The following is an 18,505-nucleotide window of genomic DNA, read 5'->3' on the forward strand; positions in this document are numbered from 1 at the left end:
TGCAGTTTAGATCAAATTTAGAGAAAAATAATCACTTAATGGTACTTACTTAAAATCTTACATTATTTGCAAGTGCCTTTACTATAAATAATAGTTAAGTGCATATACTTGTATGCATATGTATCCACACATTTACATGTGTATATATATGAATATGTGTACATATACACACACATGCATACGTATATACATATATATTCATATTTACAAACACAATCTGAATAAGTCCCACCAGTTACAGGGGTTTATTAACAGAGTTTAATGCAAAGCAGGGACAGATGTCTACAATATGTATATATAGCATATATATAAGGTGCCTGTAATTTTAAGACTTTTTATGTACTTATTAAAAAATAGATATAAATAAGGGGGTGGGAGCAGGAGAGAAAGGGAATGAAACAGAGTGATATTGGAAATGCAAACAGACCACCAGCCCAGGGGGTGAGAGATGTTCCCATTACTTATCCAGAATACCCTGATGGCCTCAGCCCAAGTCCTGACAGACATGTCTGCCACGTCACTTCAGTAGCAAGGCTTGTCACAAATTGAGGGCACATTTGCTTGCAGACAGCAAATAAGGCCAAAGATTGAATGGCTATGGACGCATTCTTATCCTGGCTATTAATTTAGGGTTTCTCGTATGTCCCAGGTCTACTGGCGGTGAGGACTATCGAACTAGCATGTGTCAAACCTCACACTAATTGCACTGAGACAAATGGAAAAATATAATTTGCAGGTTTTGACACGTGGCAAAGTACAGTACGACGACCTGGCTGAGAAATACTTGCCTTTGGTCTGTGCTTCCCACGGAAAGCACATTCTATTAACATTTATGTTTATAATTATCCTGCAATTTTATTTAGGTTCAGTTGAACAGAGGCAAAACATGGCACTTTTCTCACAGATCCGAGCAGCTGATGGGCAAAGGTTAATTTGTCAGTACATGGACACATTAGCTTGTCACATCTGTTATTAATTGCAAACAGATATATTAGTCTAATTAAACATTGCAAAGGACTGACCTAAATTGTTCAATGGTCTGTAGCTACATATATTCTGCTATTAACACACTTCATGTTTCATGTTTAGCTTTTGCATACTGATGAGAAGTAGCACTCTTAATTGTAAAGCTAGTTATGTGTCTCGCAGTCACCACTTACTGCTGGTACAGTTAATGTGCTCCAAATGTAAAAATAAAACACATGTGACACAGCCATGTGAATTTTCTGTCAAATAGCAGCCATTCCTCCTCTGCCGTCTCCATTGCTCGCTTTCCTAAATGATTATTTTCCTTGGCAGCTGTCTAAGTGGCTTGTCGCAGTCTAATTTCAAACCTCATTATTAGGACAAACAGTTGCGGTGCATCAATAGCCCATCAGGATTAATTAAACTGGGAATCAGCAGCTGACTGTTAATCAGATCATTTGCAGTTGATCAGTGTGGGGACGATCATCAAGATATTACTGTAGTCATTTTTTATTATGTGTCCACAGCTCATAACACACCCAGTAATGGCTTGATACAAAATATTTGCCTTGCAAACAGCAGCTTCTTAGCAAGTGTTGGGTAGTGCAATTGCTGCTTCAAACAAGATAACCTCCGAACTGTACATTCATGACCTGATTCACTTTGTCCCGCTGGCTTTAGATGCTCCACTGCATGGGAATAAGCACACCTCTCCTTTGGAGGAGTCTCATGTGGTCTCAAGGCACAGGATGCCCAGCACATCACATCCTCTACTCTTGGTCTCACCTTTCTAAAGCACAGTTTCCCTAAAATACACAGAGGGATTTTTTTTTTTTTTTGTATTAACACTCCTTTTTCTATGGTAATTTTCTAGAAGAAAATATATTTAATGTATTTAAATTGCTAAAGAACTGTACCTGCACGTGGTCAATATATTTGTGGTCAATATAATCTGTTACAATGTCATGCAAGACCAAGGGGGTCTGAAAATCACTATTGAAAAAAAGGTAACAGAGAAAAAGATGGTTCAATTTATAGCACAGTATCTTGTTTCAAAAATGAAATTAGAAGATAAGTTCCTAAGGACATATCTTGCCTAAACACTTTTCAGACAAGTAAATAATTTTTAACTGACTATAGCAACAATTTTTAAAAGTTCATTGTTACATAAAAAGACTATAATCTGGCATGATTCAAAAACTACCTTTAGCTTGTAGAGTGGCTTTTCACAGAGAGCATGTGCTTCTGGGAACAGCTCCCTATTTACTCTTTGAAGCAAACTCAAACACAAGTGGGAAGTTAGCAAAGGGCAGGCATACAGGCAAGTTTATTCCTGATGGAAATGTCAAAGTAGAAGGTTTCTGTATTGTATTTTTCTGTTGTGTGGACAGACAGAGAGGCAACCACAGCAGCTATTGAAAGATCATCTGAAGGAGTAAAGAAAGAAAGAAAGAACATAATTCAAATTATGTCCCTATCTCAGAGGGTATAAAACAGAAGGATGGAAATCTTAACTTCATCATCACATGAACGGAGTCAGAGTGGAAGTGATGCATTCACTCCTCTTTGCACACAGGGGAGGCGAAAAACAACTACATATTTATCTAATATGTTTGGTTATTTATAACAAACAGTAACTAAATGGTAGTCTATTGGATTTGTGTGAGCCCATAGAAAAAGAAAGCCAATCAAGGTGAATTTCCTGAGAAAAGACACTACCCAAGATATGGCAGGAGGAGGTATAATTTTTGATGCATGTCATGAAAACAGATAAGGAGGTACAAAAAGCTGTGTGTCTGTGCACTATCCTCAAATGATTTTCAAATAGGTTATGTATCAATCAGCAAGTTTTCTTGTACTTATCTCTGCAGTCCTCATGAAATTGATGAGAAATGAAAATTCCTCTGCATATTATTTTCAGGTATCAGTAGCTACTTTGAGCTGAGGCCCTTGTGCCCTATAAATTCTTGAGGGCTCCAAAAAGCGACTCAGACTTTGCTTTGAGCCATGCTGACACTAAGGTTGGTTGCCCCAAAAAAAGAACAAACTTCTGCCACTAACAAGTTCGCTGAAACTGAACACAGAGTGTGACAGGACCTCAGACCTCTTCTTCCTCCCTGTCAGCTGGTGGCTCACCATGTTTCCAGGGCCCCAGTGCCTCATTGAGGTGGCCATTGAGGTGACAGCACCTCACCACATTTCATTCCTTGTAGTATCCAAGATGAGAGAACAGTTAAAAAACAACAGTCCAGGTCCCTCCCCAAGGCCCTGAGGAGAAAGGCAGAGTATGCTTTTTCCCAGAAAATGGTATGATTTGAGCATGTTGTAAAGGTTCCGGCCATTTCCCATAAACTGCATTTTTTGTCTTAATTGAGCATTTTTCCAAACAAAGCCAAGGGAGAAGTCTACCCAGAACCCTGCCTACTTGGGGTAGTGATGCTAATTTTAATATGTGCCTGGTGGCTTCATTATCTGAGATTACAAAGATGATTAAGTAAAATGACATACTCTATGTTGTTTAGCCAACAGAAAATACCCCTTGGTGTGAGGAGTGTAAGGAATGTGTCATTCCTCAGTAAATTACGGCAGAAAAAAGAAGCTGGTATTAGGAGAGGAAAAATCCCAGTTCTGCAGTTTCTTGCCACCCTATCAGCCTCGCTGCCCTAGGCAGGAGCTGTCTTTGCTCACACTGGAGGGCTGCCCCCAGACAAAGTACACACACGTGGCTGATAACACAAATGCCCCAGGCACTGTGGTTTAGGTGACAATGAGGTCAACTCTTTACATTACAGATTTATATAAGGCTCGATTTCTGACTTATCCTGCCATACTGGAGGTGTTTGCTATCAGGAAACATGCCGGGAAATGTGTGTCTGCCTTTAAAGTGTACGGCACGCCTCTTCTTGATGATAATAGCTAGAGGAGCTGTGGAGGCTATGGTGACTAATGCTATGCCCATATGTTCTGGATGCAGCCAGTAGCACAATAATTTTTTTGTGAGCAATCTTTGATCAGCTTCTGACACTGATGAGATGGAAATTAAATTTTACATGCTCTAATGGCACTGTCTGGAGAGAGAATAGTGGAATTACAAAAAGAAACCCAGCGCAAGGAAATATACAGAATCTGCATTTCTGCAGCTAGTGAGAGCTCACTGGCTGGTAAAATGCTTGTAGGGTGGAAAGGACAAACTTATGCCCCTGTTTTAGTCAAGTACTCCAAATATATTCTAGACACTGACATATGAGAGAAATTCACAATAAGAAAAAGAAGAGCTAGCCATATGGTTTACCTTTAATGACTGGCCATGTAAGTAATGTCCATCTGGATATGGAAAGCCATCAAATACATGATGGTTTATGTTGTTTTAGAAATAGCTATGCATTTTAGACAACTCTGGATCTGAGGGTATGCTTCAGCAATCTGTGTGCCTCATACTGCTGCTATAAGACATGAACAACCACAAACAGAAACTCCTTTCCATGGAAATATGTGTGGCACTGCCTTTCTTTGAGACAGAGTAAGGTGTCTTATAGTCTACAGACAGCCAATCGAGGTCTGCTCTGAAAAGAAAACTCTCATCTGTGCAAACTCTCAGGCTACAACACTGTTGCAGCATTTCTTCTGGATCTTATGGTCATTTGATCCTTTTCCACTTGAGGCCTCAAGTGCACAGGAGTCAGAAGACAGTACCTTCATATTGCCATTGTAGTGGTGTTGCTGCTAACAAAACACCTGGCTAGCCGCTAGCAGAAACCCACCTGCTCATCAGCTATACTGCAGCCCTTCTTCTCACTCAGAAACAGCCTGACTTGGTTGTGTGATGAAGAGAAAATAATATTGAGTCCTAAAAATGTAAGGAAAACAAAATTTGTAAAGAAATGTTAGGTAAGAAAATATAAAGAAAAGAAAAGTAGACTATCTTCTCTGGCTTCTTGAATCAAGACAGGATCAGGTATACTTAGATGGTGTCTCAAGGATATCTTTTGGTTTGGTGACTCTATTTAAGATATGGTTTGCCTTCAGTGAACAACTTCATTTTGGGGAACAGTCAGGGACAGCCAGGCCTCAGAGTAGGCCAAAGACTCAGCATCTTCACCCCCCAAAACAGAAAAGCAAATCCTGCCACACTCAGCTGTCATGGCTGCCCATGACGGAGAATCCTATTCGCCAGGTAATTAAATTGGTGGGTCTGAAAAATGGTGTTGGCTCCATAGGTACCAAATCTTTTGATATCAACTTTAGGAATAAAATCTACTGGGAATAAAATCTACTTGCCTAAGAAAGGCACACCACTATTAACAATGACACCTTACTGAAATCCAGAAGGGACCTACCCAGCCAAATCAGAGGCAGATTATCACTGAGGCTATCATCTACCTCCCAGCCCAGCAGGGACTAACCCACCATTGGCAGTGTCCTGTGGAACAGAGAATCCTGCCTGGGGTGTGGGATACCCAGACCTGATCTTCCCTGTGCTGGAAGCAGATCACCTTGCAAATATTCCTCCATGCCACCCCTATCCCTTTCACCCTTTTTCCCAGAGGAGATCCATGTTCCTACTGTGCAAAACAGGATTTTTGTAATCCCACTGAGTTATATAGTATAGGGAAACCTCTTTCCCTACTTACCCAGTTGTACCCATCTTATCTCCAATGAGCAGCTAATTAAGATACCTTAGTCACATTCACTTGTAAGAAATGTAGATATTGACCTAAGCTCTATAATTGTGACCATTTCTGAAAAGCACTTTCTGAGAACTTCACTAAAGAGATGCAGGTTTTTAGGAGAAAATGCTTATGAACAAATAGTTGCCACCCAACAGGCTCTTCAGTAGATGTACACCCTCTTCTCTGGGGATTGGCAGCACCTTGCAGTTTCTGGAAATCCTGGAATTACCTGGTTTCATGCTCCTTGGGAGTCTCCACCAGCCACCTGATATCACACTCATAAGGCCTTGTGCAGTTACAGAGTCCTAGCCAGATCCTCAGCAGTAACATGCCACAGCAAAACCTTGAAAGCCACGCCAGGTGTCCTGGGTGAAGGTTTTCACACAATGCCTGACATCAAATGAAAACCTTAGGCAGCTCTACATGGGGAAAAAAAGAAATCTAGTAAAAGTAATCAAACTTCAGAACTACTCCCATTAGGCTATTTTCAGTCTGGTTCCCCACAATTTCCCCACTCCCACCTGAAACAAGATTGGGGTGGGGATTACTGCAGATCTGCAATACAGAAAAGGACCACAGAGAGAAGACCCAGCCCATTGCCAAGAGAGAAAGCTATGAGTAGAGGACAGCACAGATGCAAATAGCCTCACAGCTGAAAGGGGGCAAAAACAAATCAAACATTCAGAGATCAATCAAGAGAGAAGCTGGACAGCTGGTAAATCTGCTCACCCCTGTGGGGCAATTGCTTCTGAATCAGTCAGGGGACTTGGCTTTAAATTATCAGGCAAGGTTTAACACTGGTGCTGTCAGGAGGGGGATGCCCTGCACTGAGATGCGCTGGGGACTTGTGGGGGCAGGTTGGTGCCTGCTGGCTCAGTGTGCCTGCTGCCAGCAATGCTTGGCCACGCACTTGTGACTGCATGGTAAGGCCTTGCCCAGATGATGGCACTGGCCAAGGGCAAGCTCAGAGAGGTGGTGCCAACCAAGATAAATGTTTTGCCTTGCCTGGGCTTGTGTAATTGAAGGTAAAGTGTAAAACCTGGTCTATTACTGACCTTTTAAAATGTCTTCTTCCTTCCACCACAGTAGGCTGGTACCCCCTCATTGCAGAAGCCACATTTTTGTGACAGCATTACAGTGTGGTTATGATTAGGCAAATGACTGGAAATTAAAAAAAGAAAAGCGGTACCTATTTACCTGTCCATGTCCAGCTTCTATGTACATTAAATTATTTGTTAATTGGAAGTGCTTAAGGACAGGTGATGGAGAACTTAATGCTAAGCTGTGTACCATGAGCCTATACAGCAGAGCAGCATTTGTGTTTTGCCTCATGCAGTGTTAATACAGGACTGGGATGTTTCTGATTCTGAATATTTATATATGTTAATGAATAGTGTGCAAAGCTGAAAGAGCAGAGCGTGATTTGCAGTTATCAGGGTGAGTAGGTGTTTCAGGCACCCAGAAAAAACAAAGATGAGACTTGCACACTGGACCAGCATCCCAGGGAAGGCAGAGATGGGCACCAATTATGGGAGCAGATGAAGTCATTTCTACAGAGGGACTTCCCTAATTATACCTATGCATTACGCCTGAATAGCCCTGCCAAAATGCAACTACAGAGTCATCGTATTGTCCTAACAGAGTTTTGGACTAGGTCACATTTTTAAAGAGAGAGGAAAATCTTTCTGTCATCACACATAAGGGACTTACATTTGTGAACAGATTAAACTCTTGACTGCGAGTCCAAAAATACGCAAGATACAGTCCTTCTTTTATGCCCTCTCAAATGAAACGTGCTAATAACAGACATTAACAACTGAAGCCTTTTAAGATGAAAAGGACTCTGTATTTGTTCTCTTCATGCTTGTTAAATGTTTTATGGTGACGCTTATTTACTGTCAAGAAAATATTTCCAGTGGAGGCAACGTACATAATGATAAAAATAAGCAAGCACTAAAACTATTTTTTTACTGACCAGAGCACCTTCCAGCACTTCCCCCTGGATTCTTTCACACAAAGAACATATTGTCATTGGGGCCATTATAGGGCTGTGCTGCTTTGCTAGGCTCGGCAGGACTCAAGGGAAACGGCTATAGATTGCAGCAAAAAAGTCCATCAGACAGATCGCATCTGACCCCACTGTTTCTAGGAAAGAATGCACCAGAACACTCCGGCTGAATAGACAGATTTTCCAAATGTTTTAAATCAGTTTTGAGACAAAAAGGGAAGATGCTAAGGAATGGATTTGGCCTATAAACATTAAGCAATGTGATGCCCATTTCTCTAGGAAGCTGACATTAGGGGCTTTCTTGTTGATGGTGGACCTGAAGGAAAAACCCACAACAATTAAGCAGCAATTGAAGAAAAGCAGGCAAGAAAAGATGGTTATGTATTAGTACAATAGCTCAGAGGCTTTTCATTTTAGGATACAAAGAGGGAGTAGAGAATGCTGTTTTCTTTTTAAAAACCTTTTAAAAATGGTAACTGCATCCTGCTCTTCTAGATGTATTACTTATGACATCCCAGTTTTCATCCGTTCATGATTTTACATTAGAGTTAAATCTCTGCAGCTTGAATCTCACGGCTGAGTTAGCCAGAGCCCATAAAATATTGAAACCTTTAGAGCAGCAGCCAGCCAGGTTGAGAGAAGTTCATGTCCAAAGCTGAGCTTTAGATTCTGAGACATCCCAATTGGAGTGTAGTACAGAAAAAAGCACTGATAAAATTTTCATAAAAATGAGCTAAGGATATTGCTAGCATGCTTCCCAGCATCTATATGAAAACTTAATCTGAGCTAATGGAAAGGATATGAAAGCCTTTCTCAATTCAAACACAGTCAGTGCATAATTCATAAATTATTGTCAGAGAAGTGATTCTGCTCTGAGATTTATTCTCTTTTGGATAGAAGCAACTGGAGGAAAAACTGGGTCTTTTTGACCTTTAATGCCAGCAAATTTTACAGTAGAGCTGTCAATATAACCAAGTAAACCGGTCATTTCTCCAAACAGCAACAAAGTGCCAGTATGTGCTCACTGCAGGCTAATATTAACACAGCCCTTTAGGTTACTTGCAAACCATTCAAAGCAACTGAACCTAAAACATTTAAGTGAAGATAGTTACAGAGAAGAGAATGAAATTTCCATGTTTTCCATGACAGACACAAAAAGGTTCATTATGTTAAGAAGAAAAATCACGCAAAAATATGCTTCACTTCCTAACTCTAGTCTTCAGCTATGATTACCTTTAAAAGCCTATTTTCCAATTAAAAACCTATGCAACATTCCAATAGAAAATGCATACTGACAGATTTTTTGTTCCTTATATATGCCTCACTTCTAAACAACAGAGCATAAAGTATGAAAACATTTATCCACGGGTAGTGATTAAATATTTCAGCTCTGAGTGAGGTTGTTGCACAGTCAATGCACACAATCTGTAGTGAGTTAAAAGCAAATCTGACAGAAATAGTTGGAAATCTGAAGAAATTGTAAATGCAATTAAGTGCTATCAGTAGAAAAGGCAGCAGCTGGCTGATAACATGGCAAGATTTCTCTTTCCTTCAGTTCTGGAATTGCTATTACCTTTTCTCCAATGTAGCAGGCACTTGAAAGAAATCAAGAATCGGAGACATTTACAAGTTGTGAATCCTGGAGTGTTTTGAAGCTGTAAAAATGTATTACTGATTGGAGGCAAAAGCACCACTAAAAATGACCAACATAATCCCCCCCCAAGAAAAACAAAAGCAGCAATCCAATAAATCAGTCTGAGAGAGATATGAGGAACATTTCACCAGAAGAACGTGCATTGGAGTCTGAAAATTATAACATGCGAGAAAACAGCCTGATACAATGCCATGATCTGTTTCTTTTAAATTCTGTTTAAAAGTGATTATCTTGTGTATGGATGTGGGGGGGAATTAATTGCTTACAAGTGTGTGCTTTAAACACAGAGGTTCCAACAAAGACTGACAGAAATAAGGGTTGGTTTGGGGCACTTTTTTTTGTGAAATAATAGCATCAGAAAGCAAATAGGCAGAGAGATGCATGGAAAAGTGGCTAGTAGTACAAGGTAAAAGGGAGAAAAAGAGAAGAGAGCTGTGAGTCATTTAAGACAAATTTTTAGGACATCTACTCTGAATTCTCTATATGATTGTTGCCATTCCTCATGTGTGGTATCAGGTAGTATGTGATCAAATCCCTCTCACTTCTTCCTCCTTAGGGTCTCCAGATACACTCATTAATCGATAGGGCTCTAATTTAGAGAGCTAATAAACCCAAACCCTACTGTAACAGGGAGGTGCTCAGATTAAGGGGCTGATCTCGTGCCCCTTGCTCAAGCAAAGCTCATACAGGGAGATGGACTTACTAGCAGAGCCTCATCCTGCACCTATGGAGCGATAGAGGGTACTGCCCTGCTCCCAAAGTTACTCTGTCCTTTGCATTTCTCCTTTATCTGTTGGGGAAGGACACTGCCGTGCCTATTGCCAAAGGATTCAGCTGCAGTTACGTCTTGCCTTCAGCCTAAGCAAAACCTGAATTCCTGTCCTTCAGTGGCTTCCTCTGACCTCTCATACTGCTGTGCTTCACACTGGTAATAGAACCTATTTTTAAAACTCCTGTCTTGTCCTTCCCCAAACAAATTTTACTGAAATGGTGAAGGAATGATGCTGGTATATGAACCTTGCAACTGATTTCAAGGCCACACAATATTAGGTTTATAACACTGATAGTTTTGAGCAAGTCATCTTCCTTGAATGCTTTAGCTCACCCTTGAAAGAAGAATCAATGATTCACAATGCTGGAGAACATGGACCCAGAAAATATTTCCTTTTCTTTTATCTGACTGGTACTGCTTGTGGTAGTTGAGTAAAAATGACTGAAAAGAGCAACACTTTCCACGGTCCCATCCACACCAGAGAAGAAAGCCAGAATAAGACCTACCAAACAGAGTAGTCTACAGGTAATGCTCCTGCATACGTATTATCAGAATACTACCTTCTGCAATACTCACCACCATCTTTACCAATATCCCTCTTTTCACTCTATAGATGTTTTTTTTTTATTTCTGACAGAGAGATAAATGCAACATATATGTTGCACATAAAAAATATAAAAGGTAGTAATTATAGTTTCTCCAAAGTGATCTTGGAACTCAAGAACCACAGTTAATCAAATTAATTACCAGTAGATTGCCAGTAGGAAAGAGGTCAAATTTTAAAATGGACTTTTTTTTTTTTTTAAAGAATGAACATCCAGAAGGGTCCAGAGTAATTAAGGACTGTACTGCAGTAATTCCTTCAATGTTTCAGCTTAAAGCTCTGGTATGATGTGAGTAGGCTGATAACATCCACACAGACACTGGTGGCTGTTCTGGCAGATTTGGGTCCTGTTAGTTCCCCAGCATAACACAGTGTCTTGGGTCCTTTGTGCTGAGCAAAGCCTCAGGAGCAGGGCTGAGTCCTCAATGCACAAACCCCCTTCCCACTCAAATATATACAGTTCATGTGTTTGTTCATACACTAAAATATTTTCATTACTAAGACATGAGATTGACACCATAATTTTGCCTGTAAACCCTATATTCAAATTCTATTTGATTGGTGAATACACATTGCATGATCTCATAAATTGAATAAATAAATGAAACTGCCTAAAAATAGAGTCTCCTTTTCTTCCAGAGGGCTTGACGGTGTTCAGCCCCAGCCTGTATTAGTCACTGAGAATTACAAAGCACAGCTGCAGTCAGATATCTTTGGAAGGCAAACTGATTTTCTTCTTTCCCCTACCAGTTTATGGAAACAGACATATCTAAATAACATATATTGGGTAACAGAGCTTTTTTAAGCTTCTTGCTCTTGCCTGTTGTTATTTAGTTTTCGTGCAGCTGTAGCCCTGAGAACAATTCAAGTTTGATTTTATAAAACCTGATCTTCACCTCTTTCTTTGACTGCATTTAACCGTTGTGAAAATAAGGAGAGAAGGATGCCTATTGCAGCTGGAGAAGTTAACATACCTAAATGGCACTTCTTTTATAGAAGGAAGGTTGTAATAAGTCATGTGATTTAGAGTAAAGGCAGCAGTGTGCAATGGGAGCAATTTTCTGCCCCTCAAACAGCACTTCAGGTGATGTTGTTCATCTTTCTGTGACTCGCTGTGTCAAAGCATGCCCAGAGCAGAGGTGTTCAGGGACCCGACAAGCTGTAAGTGTCCAGCTGAAAAACCTGGGAGATATCCCAGGGCTCACAGAATTCACTTTTTCAGTTGCTCTGATTTACTTCAGAATGCACCTTTAGGGAATTTATGTCTTCCATGCCTTTAGTTTCCCATTTCCTTTCTTGTCATCTTTAAAAATCCATTAAAGATCACAGAGACAGTTTCTCTGAGCTTCCATTTCTGAGGGGCTGTGGAGTTCCACAAAGCATGCAGCTCCAGAGGTGAACTGACTCTTTTACTCTCTGCACCTTGATGTTGTTAGGACGACATTTTAATTACAGGTGATGGTTACAGGCTGAGAAAACATGCTGAATTCTACAGGGAAACAAATAGTTTTCACTCATAAGGACTTAATGACAACTAGATAACCAGTCCCCTTCTGTCTGAATAGAAGAACATTAAAATTCAAGATAAAATGGGGAGGTTGATTTCTCAAGGCGCTTGTTTTAGAGATTTAAAATTATAGTAGTCCTATGTTTGCCAAAAGCAATCACTAGGCTTTTCAGGTGTTGCTAAAATAAAAATTTTAAAAAGTTAGTTCTCTTAAAAATAGGCAGCTGCAGTAGTCCAGCTTGCATTTGTATTTTCTAGAAAAAAACCATTTTTTTAGCCACATATGATGACTGGTATTTCACCTATTTTACAATATTCTTACAAGTTCCTGTACTGCAGAGTAAGTTTACATTAAAATGCCACACCACCTTTGCTATGATTAATTTAGATTTGTCTATCACTGTGTGTGCTTGCTGATTTGCCCTGGGTATTATAATAACTGTAGCCTGCTTGTCATTTACCACTAACATTGCCTCACCTGTAAAACTGCAGTAGATCTATTTCAGATTCCCCAGTTTCTGCCATCGCCTTACCTATTACAGCAGAATAAAAGAACATTTCTCAGGTGCATGCATAGATATTTTCATCATATTTCAAATACATTCCGACAATTGCTGCATATTGGCACCAAAACAAATGAAATAATTCCCCATATCTCCTCACGTATGAAATGTTTCCTTGCCTGTTTGAATGATAGCCAGCCTCTATTTATCCAGAGCTGGAAGGCAATGTTCCCACATACATGCAAATCCATTTGGTTTGTTGATATATGCATCAAATCGTATGACTATGCCTTAGTATGTCTGTGTTCATACATGCTTGTCTTTTTGTCTTTTAAAAAATATGAAACACCTAATCAGAAAACCTATAGTTTAAAATGCAAAATTAAAAAAAAAAAAATAACAGGTCAGGTCATTTGGATATGGACTTATTTTAAGGTAGGCGAAAACAGCTCATCATCAACACAAGACCTTAACTATACACACAGTCTGTGGCTGCACCAAATGACTGCGCAAGAGTAGTCACACCAGCACGACTGCCAGTGAAAGTGGCCGCATGAACCCACCAGCCGTGGGGCACAATCTCTGCATGTTTTGGGGCTGTCTAGCTCTGCTGTCCTGTTATTTTGGAATGAAGAAAATCCTTTGGAAACGTTCTTCTGTTTCTAGAAACCTGCAAGAGCAGACACCGCAGTCAGAGCAATTTTATTCCCATAAAAGCGTATCTGTTCCTAATAAATGTATCAGGTGCTGAGTGGGGCTCACATCCTCCCCTGGCGCTGAGCAGAGCCTCACCAGCAGGTATCATGCCTGTTCCTACCAGAGAGAGTTGGGTCCCCTATAGCACTTGCAATGCAATCTACAAGAAGATGCAATAAGTGAATTTATTAACCCACGGGGGGGTGAGGGACCAGCAATGAAAACAATAAAAAGACTATGTGCTAACTTACGTGCGTACCTCGATGGCTCCAGGTTTAGTCATATGTGCTAAATTAGACCATTAAACACTGTAAAGCCAACGGTGTACTGAAATGCTCCCACAGCCTTGTTATTTATACCATGTTACACAGGGTAGAGTAAGCTGCTCACAGTAAATAGGGTCTCATTGGATGACTTGTCTCTAACAGTACATTTTCACTTAATTAAAGTGGACACAGCTTAGAAAAATTAAAAGGCTAGAATATAAAGCTCAGCTGCAAATAATATGAAATGGCATTATCAATAACAGAGATCCCAGGGTTTGCATATTAATTGTAAGAAGGTGCTAATTTGAGTGTTTTAAGCTTGCATTCACAAGCTTGTTTACATGCTTTGTTCCACCTGGACCTGTTTGGAGGTTTGTCAAAAACCTAACAAGCAGAAAAAGATTGCATTTGAAAATACACATACATGTTTAATTAAGCCAGGGCCACCGAACATTCCTCAATATATTTAGCTGTTGAGATTTAAGCACCACCAGAGCATCAGGCATTATCACCTTTTGAAGTACTGCAGAATCTTTAATATTTAAAGCACAAAGCAGACTTTAATATAAAATTCTAGCAGACCACAGAAGATTAAAGACGCATTATAAATGTGACAGTTTGTAAATGGAACACCAGTATTAAAGGGAACCCCCCTGATATTTTATAGCATATTTTTCAGGTGTATACTAAATTATAAATACAATTAAATAGCAGTAATTATTCTCTGGAAGGGGATGGCAGTTTAACTGCTCTAGAAAATAGTGATTAACAATAATGTAGGAAAGTGGTAATATGTGTTTTACCACACTGTTCTTGCAGTCAAACTTCATGCAGGCGTCTTCAGCTAATTTAAAACCACCCTGGGGCCCTACATCCATGGGCACAATGTCTTTCTTTCCACGAGGCAAAGAGTGGGAAGGGCGGTTTTCTTGGTGTCCAAAACTCTTGGCTTTTGCTTAGACTACACAGCTGATCTCCATTAATGCAGGTGCTGCTGCTTCGAATTGCAAGGGAGGGAGGGCAGCAGGGACACCCCAGAGGAGTTAAATTGGTACCTCTTGAAGAATTTTAATCCTAAATTAAGATGGTCCAATGATGTCTCTTCACAGTCGTGCAAGGAATTTTGAAAGAAGCTAACCTTATTGTATATAAAATTAATTTGGCAATCATGTGTCTCTAGGCCAACAAGACACGTTTAACAGGTTGTGCCAATCCTTTAATTTAGTAAATAAACCCCATGGGACCAGAATTTCCCCACTCCTTTTATTCTGCTCTGTTTTTCTAGAGGGGTAACTACCTGTAAAAGCAATAGCAACTATTAGAAGAGGGGAGGGACTCTGAACGACAAGATTTGGGACAGACTTTCTGCTTGCCATGTCTTGTGGCGTGGGGAATTAAGACTGGCCCCCCAAAATCAGAGCCAATCTCTCCTGAAGGATGAGACTGATGGCAGTGGGCAGCATAGGGACCTGTCTCCTCCATGGCAGCCAGGAATTTAGCACAGGTTGGCAGGAGGCCTCTCAAGGAATACATCTGTCACAACAGAGGCTTGGGTGACATTTTTCTGTCCATGTCTTTCTGCCTTGACCCTCGACCTCCTTCCCTTTAAGAAAGGAAGCTGATGGAGGCAGCTCTTTGTATTTATTCCCCAAAATATGCTGGGATTTTTTTAGGAGACTCTCGACTATGATTCATAATAATCAGCAATTTGCATCTTTGAAGAGGAGTTTTTTGGTTTGAAGGCCATATGCATTCAGACTCTTTCAACCTCACTGTGGAGAAAACCTCTGAACATTGGACATTTTGGGAAGCTCTCCACAGCTTGAGAGAGGGGCTCAACATTATCAAGGAACATTCTTGCAGAAGCCATGGTTTCTGGATCACATTTCTCTGGCCAGAAAAATCTCTTACTCACCCCTTCCCTGCCTGTGATTTTGCCTACTCCAGGTACGGCATTAAGGTCCATGCTGTCATCATTTAAACTGTTGGCAAAAAGAGTGATTCTGATGCTGACAACAACAGTTTTAAGGGGGGGTAAAATCTGAATAGGGTCGAAGAGGAGAAGAAATTTAAAACAAGATTTTAAAAGCATAGAAATCCAACAATTTAGCATGAATATTCAGGTCTTTGGTGCTGGGCCATACAACTCCAAGGTCTCAGTGCACAGCTAAAACAGTTCTCAAATCTCTGGAGTGCCAGGCACACCACTGCATTAAGGGCATTTTAATATGCATTGCAGTACAAAAGCTTAGCATATTATTTTCACTTTTATTATCAAAAAAAGGAAAATATGGTGAACGTTATCCAACAGAGTGCTTTAAAACAGAATTTTCAAATAAAAAGTATAGAGAGATCTTAGTTATATTATTCATTGCAGAAATAAAAAATAAATTATACATATTCTCCTAATAGAGATTAAAATGGATAAATAATGAAAACATTACAATAGCTATATTTCTCAGGGTCTAGTTTATATTGTTAACCTAAGTACTGTACACTATACATGATTAGGCACACTGCTCATATGAAAAATGCAGTGCATCTGCTATTCACAAAAGCAATACCCAGGCCATGTTTTCCACAAGACTTTGTAGGAGCTGGATTGCTCACATTCTGTGTTGGCATAGGCACACCAGACTGTGCCTCTTGTCTGCGTGGGAAATTTTTCTTTTGCTAAATTACTTGTTTTTCCATCTACCATACACTCTAACAACATCTCCCTTTCACTGCGGCTTGCAGCTTCTCTGAAAACAAGGATGCCTCTACCTGCTTCCAGATTTTAAAGAATTTAAATAAACTAAATATTTTCATTTGGAATAAATACAAGATTTTATAAACTTAACAAAACAAAGAAACCCATGGGGCAAAACCCCAACTGCACAACACCCAGCAGCTTCACAGGCTCACTGTCTTCCAGGGATGCTGAGGATCCCAGCAGTGTTCTCTCCCCTGCCATTTCTGCCATCTTTCAACTCAGCTTAGGAACTGCAACCTGGAAAAAAAGGCAGCTTCACTCAAACCCGACATGAATTCCAAACAACTAGCTTAAGCAAATGGCTGTTTTGTAAAGCAAACTAGCTTAGTTTTAGATGATATTAAATTCTCCATGTGTCCAGCTTTGCCTCCTCTTGTACCAGGGCTAAGTGGCTGAGGAGCAGCCCTGTCCCCCAAGACAAGGCAAGATTCCTGACTAGACCAGCTGAGGGGCCTCCTTATCTGTCTCCAGACCCTCAAATCTGTGGATTCCCAGGGCAACTTTGCTTATCTGAGCAATGAGCCCAGCCTTCCACTGACCCCACGTACCAACCTCATTGTGCCCCTCCATGAGCCCGTACAGGGTTTTGAAACCATTGAACAAAACCAGCACCAGACTGTGGTGAGCAAAACCAGCTACTGGGTGTGCTCATAAAGAAAAGGCTTTCCCAGGGAACATTTTTGTCCTTAGTGATGGAAATTATGATCTTAATCTGCTTGCTAAACCTGTATTTAAATGGCTAGAAAGTGTTTCATATTCTCCAGTGCATGGGCCCAAATCTGTTGATATTACAAGTGTTGTCAACATTCAGCAGCATGGCAGCTGTCACCAGGCAGTTCAGAAAGGCTGATTTAATTGATACTTTCCATTTCAAATACAATTTGCAGTCGGCATGTGGTGAGAAATGCATCTCACCATGCAGATTTTCATGATGCTGGAGCACAAAAAAAAAAAAAAAAGGTGCTCCTTTTCCTTTGAGAAGCTTGAAATGTAGTCTAGGAAGGAAATATTCCACTCTATATGTGAAAGTTGCTTTCATTTAAATGAACTAAGTCATAGTAAATCCCAGATTATTTCTTTCTGTATATGAAACAGCATATGTGGCAAAATGTAAAAAGTAGTGTAGTATTTTTGGGAATGAGAAAGGAGGTCCTTTTAGCTATGGGGTTTAAACTAAGGTCTGCAATTCAAGCTTGAGTCCAGAATCTAATGCAGGTTCGATGGCTTCAAAATTCTCCAAGCCTTTCTAAGGAGTCTTCCTTTTTTTTTTTTTCTAAAATAAGACAAATCCCACAAGAATAGCTAATGTTACCACTGAAGGTCAAGAGATTTTAGCAAACCAACTCCTATGACTTTTCCTATGTAGTTTAATTAATAGAACCTAAGGGAAGGCCGAACCATTTGACCATCTGAACTGACATCTGCATCTCAGCCCATCGCACCATACCCAACTGCCCTGCACCAAGACAAATAGCTGGTGTCTGGCTAAACCAGAATGCTGATTTTCTTTCCTTCAAGAGACCTTTTCTCTGAACTGCACCTTTTTGTTTCTAAGGACTGTGCCTGCCTGCAGGGGCAAGTGCCACATTGCAAGACAGGGCTTTGAATACAAACACAGAGGCACAAGCACACACTGTTCATCTTACTGATGTGACTTTTTCTTGGTTTGCTCTCCTTTTTACTCTATGCTAAAGAAAAAAAGCCTTTCAGATTTTAAAATACGAAGCTAATATTTTTGCTGGAGAAAGCATTATAGCCAGAGTTGGACCTTTCTGGTGCTATTTCCCGCAAGAATGGCTCATGGATCCCCGCAGTGCAGCCTTAGCCGTGGCTGTGGTGAGATCCCAAGCTGCACACAAGCCCCCTCAGCCTCTGCTCAGATCTCCTCTGAGAGGGAACTCCTCTGTGGCTCAAGCCTGCTCAAGCCTCGGCCCAGGGGGCAAGTAACCCACTAAGGGCACGATCTATCATGGTCTGTGGCCATGGCACAGGATTGTATTCCCCGGGGGGATCAGTGGGACTTCACACCCTTGAGCCTGGCTGTGAATCCACCCTTGCTTTACACCTCCTTTATAGAGAGGAGATTTAGAACAGGAGCTTAGAC

General features: G+C 40.5%; 2 long non-coding RNA genes across 3 annotated transcripts; both read right to left on the reverse strand.

Moving 5' to 3' along the window:
* Positions 1-1,139: 1,139 nt before the first annotated feature.
* Positions 1,140-6,872, reverse strand: LOC136294604 (uncharacterized). The gene is made up of 4 exons (XR_010722455.1): positions 6,692-6,872; positions 5,866-6,055; positions 4,728-4,813; positions 1,140-2,393 (listed from the first exon to the last, which is right to left on the reverse strand). It is a non-coding gene; the product is annotated as an uncharacterized lncRNA (long non-coding RNA).
* A 19-nt stretch (positions 6,873-6,891) lies between these two features.
* Positions 6,892-13,757, reverse strand: LOC136294603 (uncharacterized). Of its 2 annotated transcripts, none has more exons than XR_010722453.1 (4): positions 13,640-13,757; positions 13,248-13,354; positions 12,660-12,714; positions 6,892-12,163 (listed from the first exon to the last, which is right to left on the reverse strand). It is a non-coding gene; the product is annotated as an uncharacterized lncRNA (long non-coding RNA). The 2 variants fall into 2 exon arrangements; XR_010722454.1 differs by having other exon boundaries at positions 13,632-13,757.
* Positions 13,758-18,505: the final 4,748 nt, after the last annotated feature.

Source organism: Chamaea fasciata, unplaced genomic scaffold (assembly GCF_029207755.1).
Source record: "Chamaea fasciata isolate MVZ Bird 193981 ecotype frontalis unplaced genomic scaffold, bChaFas1.0.hap1 SCAF_10, whole genome shotgun sequence".
Taxonomy (NCBI): domain Eukaryota; kingdom Metazoa; phylum Chordata; class Aves; order Passeriformes; family Sylviidae; genus Chamaea; species Chamaea fasciata.